This window comes from Epinephelus lanceolatus, chromosome 20 (genome assembly GCF_041903045.1).
Source record: "Epinephelus lanceolatus isolate andai-2023 chromosome 20, ASM4190304v1, whole genome shotgun sequence".
NCBI lineage: Eukaryota > Metazoa > Chordata > Actinopteri > Perciformes > Serranidae > Epinephelus > Epinephelus lanceolatus.
In genome coordinates this window covers 9,648,999-9,663,579 of record NC_135753.1, presented here as the reverse complement: position 1 = coordinate 9,663,579, position 14,581 = coordinate 9,648,999, and positions in this window count along the sequence as shown.

Genomic DNA, 14,581 nt, shown 5'->3' with positions numbered 1-14,581 from the left:
ATTCATAGTTTTGATGCCTTCAGTGAGAATCTACAATGTAAATAGTCATGAAAATAAAGAAAATGCATTGAATGAGAAGGTGTGTCCAAACTTTTGGCCTGTACTGTATGTAAAATGAGAAGGTGTGTGGACACTCTACTAAATAAATGAATAAAGAGACTGAGCAACAATTATCAGATTTATCTGAAGAAAAAAAAAATGCAAATAATTATACCAGAATGTACAGTACCAGTACAAACAACTCACAGTAAATTATACCAATATGTACAGTATCAATACAAACAACAGTAGACACAGTGGAATTATACCAATATGGACAAAAGCAGTAGTGTTTTGCCGGAATGAAGCCTACATTTCCCAAGAGCTTTAGCGTGTATTGTCGTAAAGACGCTTACCTGGCTCGCGCATGTGTTTGTTTTGGGGATGAATGAAACAACAAGACGGGAAAACTTTGCCCCCGCTCCAATCTGGGATCCCAGCTCACCTCTGCTGCACCCCAGCTCCACCTCTCCGGCGTAAGCGCCACCGCCGCCGGGGTAAACACAGTGGTCGGCTGGTAAGGCTGAGGGCCTGTTTGGCGAGCACTTCCACGACTTCTTGACCTGAGTATGGTGCGGTGCCTCGCCTCTTTATTTCTCGGCACTCGCTGGACCCTTTTGACACCTGGCTGGTACCTGTCGTCGGCCCGGATGAGGTGTTCCAGCCCCACGGCTCCTGCTCTCCTCATCCCCGCTGACGCAGGGTGAATCTGTGCAACCTGCGGCCTCTGTGTGTGGCTCCCCGGACAGCTAACGCCGTGGACCCGCCGGCTCCTGCCAGAATTGGGCTGGTAAATGCTAGATTGCTAGCGAACAAAACGTTTATCCTGAAGGATTTCCTGACTTCCCGAGGATTGGGTTTTCTCTGTGTGACTGAGACGTGGCTGGCTGTTGGTGAGTCCAGTGCTTTCACAGAACTTTTACCCGATGATTGCTACTATTTTAACTTCCCGCGGACTTCGGGTCGAGGAGGAGGAATAGTGACTATTTATAAGAGTCACTATAAATGTAAGCAGCTAGGTAAAATGACGTGTGCAGTCTGAGTGCCGTAAATCGTTTCGTCCTGGAAGCGACCTGGGGCGGACCCGGAGACAGTTTCCTAAAGGTATGGATATACACTATATAGAAATAGCTTATCTTCACACCGATGGTCTCATTTGCTGTTGTAGGTCACGCACAGACATCAGCAGAAACGAGAGACTTTTGCATATCCAGTTAAAAGTTCCTTGTAGCAGCTTTAAGAAACTTAGAATTTCAACATGCATGCTAAATACGAAACATACCAATATAACATATCCATAGTTTGCAGAAAGATACAGTGCCAACATTTTTTCTGGCAGCTGAGTTGAAATCTAACTGTTCTCAATTTATCCAGATGGTTAAACTTCTGATAAAAGGGAAAAAAAATGATCAGTATTTATAGTATTTCTTCAAATAAGGCATAATGCCTGGCAAGGTGCCCATTAACACTTTTTAACAGCCAGCGTGGAGGCGTGAGCCATCTGACATGCAGCAGTTGCCTCCTGGAAGGCTTTTAAAAAGTGATAATGGACACCTCGAAGGACGCCTCCCACTTATACGATTGCCACTTACCTTTCAGGCAAGACGCCCTTTTTCAGCGCGTATTCTGGCAATGTCATAGAGAGCAAAGAGCAAGAACACTACAGACAGATTTAGCCTTCCTTGAAGGTGGTTATGTAAGAGATGTGCCAGACAAGTTGTCCATTATCAGTTTTTAATGGCTGACATGGAGGCATTAAAGTGATAGTTCAGGTTTTTGGACATGAAGTTGTGTGAAACGCTGACCATCTGTAGCTCTGATGTGACGGTGTCACTACTCTCAACGAGCCTCCTGCTCTGAGAAATTGTCCCGTAGCTTACCGGAGAAAAAGTAGTTCTGAAGATGTACGGGGGACACGTAACCAAAAGGTTTTAAACTACAAAAAAGTATGCATGTGTTTTGTTAGACTATTTCAATAATTTTAAAACATCCCCGCATTACGTCAGACCTTGCTGTCAATTGGGACTATTTTCTGGCCAGTATCACTCCGCTGTGCAGGCCCGCAAGACTGCACGGCAACAGAAATCAATTAGACAGTTCATCACCACGCCGTGCAGGTGCGCAGGATAGCAACGGCTAACAAAAACTTCATTGGCTGTTTCCAACAGAGAACCAGTAGGCTATTATTAGTGAGGAAAAAGATGTAATAGCCCTATATATACCTACTACTACAGCACAAACACCAGCTCAGGCTCACGACACACCCTCGTCAGCTGCTGTAGGTAAACAGAGGAATACCAAAATGGTGCGAACTTGTGATTTCCCCAGCTGTGGGAATAAAAACATCGCCGGCTCCCAATTCCATCGGTTTCCTGTTACAGATGTAACCCGTAGGCAACTTTGGCTAACCCACCACCAGAACAAAGCAGAGACTGGTCGTAATCACATATGAATTCACATTTCTATTTGATTGATTACTCATGTCATGGATTTAGCAGTTAGCCTAATATAATAAACTAAATGCCTACGGTAAAACAAGGCCGCGTATAATGTACTCTCCACAACACAACAGGCTATTAGTTCAATCAAACATTTTTTTTTTACAGACAATCAGTTACAGACATCATTATATAGACTGGTATTAGGTAATATATCTCTCTTTGGGCACAGCAGTGCGGAAATTGCGTTTTCTCTGTCCGTCGGGATCTGTGTGCAGCTGAAGTGAGCCTGACATACGTGCAGTTGCTTCACCCTCGCCGGCTTGGTAACGAGGTTCATCCCAATTGACATAAGCCCAGGTTGCCTACGGGTTACATCTGTAATAGGAAACTGATGGAATTGGGAGCCGGTGATGTTTTTATTCCCACAGCTGTTCGCACCATTTTGGTATTCCTCTGTTTACCTACAGCAGCTGACGAGGGTGTGTCGTGAGCCTGAGCCGGTGTTTGCGCTGTAGCAGTAGGTATATATAGGGCTAGTACATCTTTTTCCTCACTAATAATAGCCTACTGGTTCTCTGTTGGAAACAGCGGATGAAGTTTTCGTTAGCCGTTGCTATCCTGCGCACCTGCACGGCGTGGTGATGAACTGTCTAACTGATTTCTGTTGCCGTGCTGTCTTGCGGGCCTGCACAGCGGAGTGATACTGGCCAGAAAAAAGTCCCAATTGACAGCAAGGTCTGACGTAATGCGGGGATGTTTTTAAAATTATTGAAATAGTCTAACAAAACACATGCATAGTTTTTTGTAGCTTAAAACCTTTTGGTTACGTGTCCCCCGTACATCTTCAGAACTACTTTTTCTCCGGTAAGCTACGGGCGATTTCTCAGAGCAGGAGGCTCGTTGACAGTAGTGACACCGTCACATCAGAGCTACAGATGGTCAGCGTTTCACACAACTTCATGTCCAAAAACCTGAACTATCACTTTAACTGTCTATTTTGTGCCTCTGCAAAGGGGATTATCCTGCTTAAACCATAGTCACTTACCAAAGAAATAAAAATTTAGAATATGCATTTATATTTTTATGCTTTTTTATTTATTTTTTGTGTTATTTGCACAAGCCATAACTCGATTTCCCTGGCACGGCCTGGGGGTTTATCTAATACCTGCTACAATCATTACCATCCCATAAGGTTCTTAAGCAATGGAAACATTATTCACTACTCCAGTGAATAGGAGGAACCTTATATACGACCTAGCAACAGGAGATATTCTAGTCCACCCAGCTCATAGAACTCTAACGTTACGCTTGCAAGATTCAAAGTCAGAAATATTGCATACAGTTGACAAACAGTAAATGTCATTTTCCCCAGTTAAGATTTTTACAAACAAACAATACACCATTTGTAACGTTACTGTAGTCTGCAGCCTGAAGTAACAAGTTGAATAGTGGACGGGATGTGAAATATTGCTTAAGTTCAGAATGGTGGTGTAGTACCTGCAGGGTGTGTAACTTCAGGACTAATGCTACTCTCAGTGTTGTAAGTTAATTGTAAACAGATTAGAGATACTAATACTTTTATGTAGCCAGTGTATTAATTTGGAACAGTGAACAGAACAGTTTTACCAGAACTACTGAGTAGGTGTCTATTATCAGTTTTTAATAGACATCCTGCAGCCAGTCAGAATCGATATCCTCCTGAGACCCTGTGTTCTTGTGTGAGGACATCACATTTTGGGTTTACTTGACATTATATTTCATTCTGCTTAACTTAGACTTGTTGTCCTTGTTCACACCAGCCATTTCTGACAAGTCAGTCTGCAGCCGATCCCAACACAAAAGTGGACAAGGTCCAAAACCTGATCACATTTTATGGTTGAAACTTGTTTATGATTAATAATGTTTGTAGTTTGCTATACAAATTTGACAAATTACAGCAACAGTAACAAGCTAAGACACTGCTAATTAGGAAGTACTTATCTGAAGACTTTAGGACTTTATTGTCGTCTCATTTGAAGACATTAGGACTTTATTGTGGTCTCATTTGAAGACATTAGGACTTTATTGTGGTCTCATTTGAAGACATTAGGACTTTATTGGTGTCTTGTTTGAGGACATGGGGGCTTAATTATTGTTGACAATGTTTAGTTTTTTATACGTATTGGGTCCTGCTGATCCCAAATAGCTAGGTGGAATTAAAAATGCATACTAAACAAGAGTTCTGGTCTCAGGAAGATATTCACCAAGACCATGGTATAAGAGAATAGAAAGATCAGTGCACCCGTCTAAATCTTTATAGTTTGATCAAAGTGTAGTCCCGTCTGTCAAATCAGATGGAATTAAAACTTGCAGTAGAAAACATTACAGTCCTGATCGATAAAACATCTTCACATCTGAAAATCTGAAATGAGGAACATGTCCGTACAAGAATAGACTCACGTTGTAGAAAAAAATGACCACATGTTCATTTTAAAGCCACAGTGTGTAGGAATTTCTCCCATCTAACGCTGAACTCATATATTGTATTCAAACAGATGGCGCACTCTAGCACCTCACTGTTTCAAACACGTATTGCAACAACTGTAGCCGCTGTGTACCAAAAAGCTTTGATAACATTGATGAAACCATGTCATCCGATATTTCATGGAGTATTCATTCAGGCTCCTATGCAGACACACGCGACGCGAGTTGACAAACCCCCTCCTCACCATGCTGGCTGTGTTTACAATGTAGGACTGTTGGGGCAGGTGTAAATCGAAACGAACCAATCACGTCTTGTCTTATGGCAACTGACAAGTGGCTCAACCTCACACACCTCATCCATCTCCTCGCAACACTGCGCCGCTAACAGCTAACAGCTGTCTCCCGTGATGGTGCATATGCATGATCCTGCATTATGCTCAAAGAGTGGGACTTTGTTTCAAATTTGCTGGGGTAGTAGCGAAGTGCCTCTTGCTCCTCTCCTTCGGCTGGCCTGGCCTGGCTCTCAATGATGCTGTGTTCGTTTTGTACTCGGAGGTCGGAAATTCCCAGTTCCCAGTCGGAAGTTTAAACTCAAACGCACCCTGAGGTTGGATTTCCAACTCGGAAACTCGGAGCAACTGCATCAACCCCGACTTACAAATTCATGATGGCTGCCGGTCACATACATAGTGAGTAAACACTCTGCTAAAGTACTGTTTATAGCAATTCTATCTTATTTGTTTTACATTAGGTCAGCCACACCCATAGTACTGTTAAATTTTTATCCGTGGGCATGTTGCTATGCTCTCTGCATGTGCAAAATGCCACGTAGAGTGTTGTTATCAACTGATATTGCTAACAGTGGCTACGGCTAGCCCAACGGTAAAACGGTAACATCCATGTTTTCTTACCGACTTGTCCACCGTTGTCAACTAGAATGCAAAAACTGTTGTCAACTCGGAGGTGACGTCATTCCCACTTCCAGCTTCCGACCTCCGAGTACAAATGAACACAGCATGAAAACGCCGAAGGCCGGGCTGTATATCCCTTGCTGGTGGATGTATTCTCAAGGTGGCGCACGTACATGATGAGACATCGGTCGCAATGTATATGTAAATGAGAATTTAGGAGCTTACAGACATACTTAGATATGCTGATGGAGGTAAATACACATGTGCTAGGACACACTTTTGACTGCAAAATTTGTTTGTCTCAAAGAACAACTGAAATTGTTACACATAGTGCCTTTAAGGTCACACTGGTCTCCCTGCTTAATGACTAACAACCATTGAACAACTCTAATCAATCCAAATGGTTGATAGAAGAGATGACTAACATACTTAATGACTGAGAGGGAGAACAGAAACTAGTACTGATGTAAATTTAGGTAGAAAATGAATACGAACAAACTCTACCCATTAATAATCTGGGGAAATCAATTAAATCAGGTACGTTTTTTCCATTTCCAGGGACCTCAGTGGCTAGCAACATCTCTGAATGCATTTAAAAGTCTTTTCACTGGAACTGGTGAACAAACCCAGGTATTAACCCTGAGATCTGCAACAAATGAGATGAAACAGGGCAGCCTTGAGCTGGAGGTTGAAACAGATTGGAGATGCAAAACAGCAGAGAGAACAGAGAGTTTAAACTACAGAACCCTCTCATTTTGTAAGGGTGTGTGTGCTTAATTCAAATTGGGTACGAATGAGAAAACAACAAATGAAAATGCAGCCCTTGGCAGTTAGACATGTGGCACCATGCAGCCAGCAGGAGAAAATCACAAACAACAGATATATGGAGAGAATGAAAACACCAGTATAACATCTGTTTATTACAGAATATGATGCAGTCATATTAAAACCCTGGCTTGCATTTTATTGTACAGTAACCCTGTTTCACCCACACTGAGGTCATTTTAATATTTGGCTTATGTAATGGTTAATGGGAGAACTCAGTTAATTTCAGTTCACTTCAGTTTTTAATTTTTCCCAGAGGGCCATTTCCATCTACAGTACTGCAGGGTGCATAAAGCATTATGCTGCATATCCCATTGTGTTCTGGCAAAAACAATCCACCCCTCAGCCATAGGCACAGGCAAGTATTAGTAAACAGGCTCCTACAAATCACACATTATTCACTGTTCATGCACAAATATAAAGACCCTAATGTGAGTGCACTGAAATTATGTATCATGGTACCTTTATTTTCCCATATAGCAATTAGGTTTATCAGTCTGTGTCATTAAAATGATCATGACGTCAATGTCCACTGAAAACCATGTGTGTATTTGGTAATTTGGGGGTTTTCAGAAAAGAGGAATTGAATATTAAACTAAAAACCCATTTAATTAAAAAAAAAAAATACATTGTTGCCAAAGTTGAAACAAGGCTGGTTTTCCTCCAAAAGTCCTTCAAATGAAACATTAAAATGTGGTTTTCTATCTTTTTCTTATTTAAAGAAGCTGTAGATGACATTCTGAGTTTTACAGCAGCAATCCACTATTTGCTACAGTATGTAAAGATATAATGGAGTAACACTTCCTCTGTGTGTCGTAATCCGAGCTTCTCTGTCCTTTGTTATGATAGAGCACTGATATTCAACTAGTGACCCGTGGGTCAAATCTGGCCAACAGGGTGCCCATGTGTCCTGCAACCATTTTATAATTCACAAGAAAAATTATTTGATTCACATTGAAAATTTGGGTGAAAAATAAGGTGTAGAAAAACTCCTCAATATTGTCTAACTGTCAAAAATAATGATTTTTAATGCTGCAACATTTAGGTAACTAGACCTACAAAAAAGAATAAAGAGCAGAAAGAGAGGGTGTTTGCGCTCTTACTACAAGTCCAAAGAGAAACATTTCGGCTACACAGCCATCCTCAGTCTGCTTAACCTCAAAGTCACTTTTATGCTATAGATATATTTCTCAGCCAGTTATAATCTCTTCTCACCTGTAAAGACCCTGCATGATCATCCTTGCTGGCCTCTGGTCCACTGTCTCCTCCCTGACCCTGCTCTTTATAAGGTGGCAATAAAGATTAAAAAAAATATGTGCAAAGCAATAGTGAACACAAGTTCTGCGCAGAAATTAAGGAGGAGTGGGTTTATTCACTGACATGACACTAGCTAGCAAGCGATTAACAATAACATAAGTATTCTTGTTAACTAGCTTAACTTAATATATTGGCATCATTTAGCTAACATTATCTACATGCAACAGCATTACTCAACTTACACGGTTTGTTTGGAAGAAACTGTGCAAGGTTATTTGCTTCTTGCTGGCTGGTTTGCTGAACATAGTTAACACAGCAGCACTGCCCAGTAGAACACCCCTCATCTGTGTGCGATTGATTCAGATCACAAAAAAAAAAAACACCTTACCACATGTTAACATAAAACAGCTGTAAAAAAGTGCGGGGGACGGAGGGCACAGATACGGGAAGTGCAGGGGACATGTCCCACGCGTACCCCGCGACCGCTACGCGCATGGACAGATGACCTGAAAGGCCTTTTTTATTTTAATATTCGTATTTTTCTGGATATTGAGATGTTAAGTGTTGTTTTTGAACCATGATGACTCATATGTTGCAGTGGGAATTGACTCGTCGGCTGGTATGCCTGCACACGCTATGAGAGCTCTGTCCTCCCGCACAGCTCTCCTCAGAGGAATGGCAGTACGTGCAGCTGCATCATGAGATTCACTGTGTGCTTGTATTCTATCTGTATGATACATGTGAATTAAGTTTTCAATAACTCATTCAGTATTGAACGTGCCTGCAGCCAGCGACACACTGTCAGCTGCACACACACACACACGTGTGCACACACACACACACACACAAACACACACACACAGTCATCACTGTAGAGTGCAGATACGTGGGCTGCTAGCTTTATATCTCCTCTTACTTGTACAAGGTTTTGGGACTGTCACAGTACATAGTGACTGTCCTGCCTTCTCTCCAAATACAACTTCACTAACTGTGAGTGTATGTGCGCTTGCTGTGCACACCTCCGCGCCATAAGATGTTTACCTCTCTCTCACCCCCGTGGCTGTGAGTAATTCTGTCCTCATATTCCAGTGCTGGCATGCTGAAACTTGTGTAATGCGTCATGCTTGTCGCAGCTCTCTTACAGCAGCAGGTATGTTATAAGTGGAGTTTTTTTTTTTACCCTGACCATATAGACGGGGCTCGGAGCAAGAGAGGAAGTATTTGAATCCTTTACTATAATAAAAGTACTAATACCACCTTGTAAAAATAACTCAGCTGTATGTAAAAGTCCTGCATTGAAAATGTTTCTTCATTAAAAGTACGTAGCAAAGTATAATGAGAAAAATGCACTCAGAGTATTAAAAGTAAAAGTACTGTGCTGAGAAAACTGCCCCCTTTATTGTAGTGTATTATTATGTATTATCTCATCAGATGATTCTGACTCATGCATTAATGTAAAAGTAGGATTTTTGCTGTTGTAGTTGGCTGAGGTGGAGCTCGTTTTAAATGATTAACTAATGATTATTTTCATTATGGATTGATCTGCTGGTTATTTTCTCTATCTTAAAATTCTGAAAATAATGAGTAATGGTGTTACAATGACCCAGAGCCCAAAGTGACTCATTCACAATGTTTTATTTGTCCAACCAACAGTCCAAACCTCAACATCATTAAAATACACTGAAATGACTCAATAATGAAAAGCCAAAGTAGCAAAAAAAAATCCTCACATTTGTGAGGCTGGAACCATGGAATCTTTTAGCATTAAAAAATGACTTCAGTGGTTATCACATTAGCTGCCAATTAATTTCCATTCACTTTATTAATTGACTAATAGTTAACTTTACTTGTACATTTTCATGTTTTGTGTGCAAAAATCTTAATTTGTAAAGTAACTAACGCTGTCAGACAAATGTTGTGGAGTAGAAGTAGAAAGTAGCATAAGAAGAAAATACTCAGATTTGCACTTAACAGTACCTGAGTAAATGTATTAATTATATTCCATCACTGGGTGCAGCTTATGTTATATTATCTTTATGAATTTGTGAATATGACTTGTAACTTGCTTGACCTGACCAGTGACTTGACTCGACTTGGTTGACTTATAGCAAGGACTTGACTTGACATGCTGGATTCTCACCACAGTGACATATGTGACTTACTCCCACCTCTGTGGACAGCAGGGGCGTCGTTTCAGCAAAAGCTAAGGTATGGCAATATGACATGACGTCACAGAGCTACTGATGATGGAGTTTCAAAAATATGAACTTATATAAAACTTCACTTTGGTCTTTGACCTGTCAGAAGTACATACTATGCTATTGAAAACTGTTTCAAAGGACATGAAGCTTTTTCTCACATTCATAATATCTCATGTCTGCATGTAATGCACGACTTGGTGAGAGCAGTGAAAACATCGGACCTATTTCGGTGCATATTTCAGCACCACGGACAGCGAGCGGAAGTTTGATTATCATTAGTCATGTGTTTAACTTCACAGAAAATAAAGAAAATAAATTAAGAGACCAGAGACCGAAAATACAAGCTTAACATGCCGACATGAAGAAAAAACCCCACATACAATCAGACAGGCTTCAAGACATCATTTAGACAGGCTGTCTACAGCAGCAGAGCAAAATGCTTTTACAACACATAGATACCGTATTTTTCCAAATAGTAGCCCGGGCGTTTATTTCACAAAATCAATTTTAGACCCCAGGCGTTTAAAAGAACCAGACGGCTATTTGCTCAAGGCTTTTTTTTTTTTTTTTTGCACCGACCTGCACCAGGCCGTTATTTGGTTACAGTTCCTGTCCAGTATGTTTTTAGTGCAAAAAGACTGTATAATGTAGGGGTGAGTTCGTGTACAAAAATCTCTAAACATTTCACCGCCGGGTGGTGCTATTGCATTATACCAGTAAAGCCCCAGTTATCCGAATACCAACCGAACAGGCCATGACAGTAAGCTATGGCGAGCCTGTAGAAGCTGTATTCCCCATGTATATCAGCGATTTTCACCTGGGACGCACGTGAGTAATTCAGGCTGACATTACCTGTTTTTCAGCGAACTCCTCTGGTAATTTTGTTAAAAGGCATGGCATATAGGTCCACAGTAACTTATTATTATTATTATTATTATCATTATTGGGTCTTATAAGAGTGAGCTACAATGAGCACCGGCCATCAAATCACAGCATCCGCGGTGAGAGGACACGGAATTGTGTGCGCTTTTACGCACGCGGGTCAAGGCGATCACGGATATTTGATGTGGGAAAGATGTAGCCAGATGTATTACCTGTTTTAGATACGTGGCTGTCTGTCCGTCCGTCCGTCCGTAGCACGAGTCATGTGCACCACTTCACCACCGACCCCTGCGTAAAAGCGCAAACAGTCCCTCAAGGAGGGACAGCCATGAGGCAATGAATGAGGAAATAATTGCCAGGGCGTTTAATCTGACTGGCGTTTAATACGCCAAATGGGGTCAAACCCCCGGCGGCTATTAGGTGCCCGGCGGCTATTTGCCACCGGGCGACTATTTGGAAATATACAGTAACTCACATAACTCATAACTCGTGGAGGAGCAAAGTGGCGAACAATTTGATTCAATAATAATATTAAAGCCAAGGTGCTACTGACTAGCTAACTGACTGGATGCCCATTAACATTATAACTCCTATTGTGTGTGTGTGTGTGTGTGTGTGTGCATACATTGTACCATAGGCAGGGTTGCCTCTCTTTTATTATTTTATTATTATTATTTTGTAGATTTCAAGCACTTTTCTTTTTTGAAGTGTATTTTTATTTATGTATTTGTATTATATAATACAGACAAGAAGGAAAAAGGCAGAGACAAACATTGAAAAAGTCAATTACTGTTAATGTGTTAATGTTACATGTTGTGCATTGCATTTCAAATAAAAGTCCAAAAAATAAGTCCAAGGTCCATTTTTGGTATTTTTGGTACTCACTATAGGGGGCTGGTTTACTCCAGAAACATACATACTGTTTATGTGTATGTTGAGGAACTGCTGTATCAAAATGAGTTATCCTCCCCCAGAAATTAGGGTTACGATATGTTTCTTTTATGATTCCAATCCATTCCTCTTTTGCTGTGGCTCAGCATTTAAATAACCTTTATCAGATTTGATGGAAAGTCACAGACTTTCCCAAAAAGTGTCGTGCTTTTCTTTCACATATGTGGGAATGAAATTGCGTTAAAATGTACAAAACAGTGAAATTTATCTTGCCTGGCCGGGCAGCTCTCTGGGTGCTCAGCACCCCTAAACCTCTGATCCTAGAATCGCCCCTGCTGATGAGCATATTATTGACCAATTGCAATACAATGAAAAAAAACAGCCAGTGCGCCTCGATTAAGATGACTACAGAACCTCTCTCTTTTTTTTCCTCCCGACTCCAAGGTATGGCAGCTGCCATACCTCGCCATACCTAAATGACGCCTATGGTGGACAGTACATGAGGAAAAACTGTATAACAGCAAAACATTGTGTTAAATCATGCGTAGGGTTGCAGGACTTATATTAAAGGGTCGGTTCTGATGAGCTTTGCAGGTGCGGGTTTGCAAAACTGGACCCGTGCATGAGTTTGTGACATATTGAGATTTATTACCTTTTTTTTTCCAATTGCAAATTATTTCCCCAAAGGAAAACTTTGTCAACATCGGGTTTACCTCATAAGCTAAAGTTTTTAGTCTGTTTTTTTTTACAGCAAATGCTAGCAGGTATGCTGCTGCTAACTGAATGGCAACACCCATGTTGTCTGTTACCACAATCCCTCATTCTTGTGCTGCATTTTGTAGGAGGTCTGCAATGTTTGCTCCAGTGTGACAGCAGTCGCCAGTCCTCTGTGAGATAATGTGCCGTTAAAGTCACATTTGAATCCACTGACCTCGAAGTCCAGGCGGCACAAGTTAAAGCCACCCTTCCTACTGTACTGTGTTATTTTCTTAGCTCTCTCAGAATTGGATGGTAATTTTGTCATGCTAAGTGTGTCCAGTGTTTAAGCGTTAGCTTGGCGGTCAGTGGCTAACACTATCTCTAGATGGTGGTGTGTGAGGTGAGCCCTCATGTTTATAGTATTTCCAGAGTATTCAATTCTCACATGACACTGCTTGCAAATTGTATGTGTCATATCCAAGTTCCACTTTCCTTCCATGTAAAAAATCCAAAATAAGTCCAGACGTTTGATTTAAACGCTGACTGTGCATTTCTGAATTCTGTCTTCGGAGCCACCAAATTTGTTTTAAGGAACATTCTGCCAAATGCTGCTGACTGAGACCTCTGCTGACCTCATTAGGAAAAAAAACACGACCATCTAGTGGACTAAAAAAGCTATTGATTTTATTATATCTAGTACTTAAAGTTGTATCAAAATGTGCATTTGCAAAAATTAACAATGAAAGATTGATACTTGACTTCCATATGTTGATACAATATCGCCATGCAAAATATTGATACAATGCTGTATCAAGTTTTACCTTCACCCCTAATTTGCTCTGACTGTTACATACAGCTACTTTAATTAAAAGTTAATATTTTGGACGTACATGATTTTTGGAATTTTTGGAATAGAGCTAAATCAGGGTTTCGCTGAGCTCTGTTTGCATAAAACACAAGTCAAAAAAACTAACAACAAAAACCATGTTGCCATGATCTCTGAACAAGCTCATTTGCACACAAGCATGCAATTGGACCAGCAGTAACTATCTGTCTGGTGAGTGAGTGGTCATGACAGCAGTGCTGTACAAAAGCTGCTGCCCTTCATTTTTGAGTTCATTCCCAATTTACGAACCACCAAGGACATATCAGTTCAGGGCTCCAGTTCTTTTCTGGCCCAATTTAATAAATCTATTCTTGCTTTGCCAGCTTTTGAAAAACATTCAGAGCTGTATAACCAATATGTTTGAATGATTTCTGTGAATCAGATTTGAATCATTTATTTATTCAGCACCTGCCTTTTATCCATTTTTATTTGCCCATTTATTTCACTTCTCGTTCCAGCTCCTAAACGTATCATCTGAATCAGGTCTGAAATTGGCAGCTGTGTTTACAGGCTGGTAAAAATTGCAAGTTGAGGAAAAAAAATCACAGATAATGAGGGACTCGTGAATATGACACACTTGGCAGATTATGCAAAAAGCTATAACGTTGTTAGGAGCCTGAATCTTTGCCAGCTGTGTCATTATCCTGACTGCTTGCCCTCAGTGACTGCACTATTGATAATATTGAACGATCTGGATACAGGACATGATTCCATCAGGAAAGTCCGAACATCCAATCCCCTGCTGCCAACATGCATCATGATTGCAATTGTGACTGACCATGAGCACTCTGTCATGTCTGATTCCACATGAAGACAGTCCATAACATTTCATGAAAAAAGACAGTGTGTGTGTGTGTGTGTGTGTGTGCAGTAGAGAGGAAGGAGCTTTGGACTGGTCTGAGTTTGTGCAGAAGGAAGGGACAGAATGTCTTAGAGCAACTTTAGACCCAACTAGCAGTTCCCAATGCCAGCAAGTAAGTAACAAGACCAAGAGTCTACAGCCTTGCTAGCAGCTTTATCAGGCTGCAGCACTCATTTTAAAGAAAACCACACTGTTAGATTATAAATCAAACTATCAGCAATCTG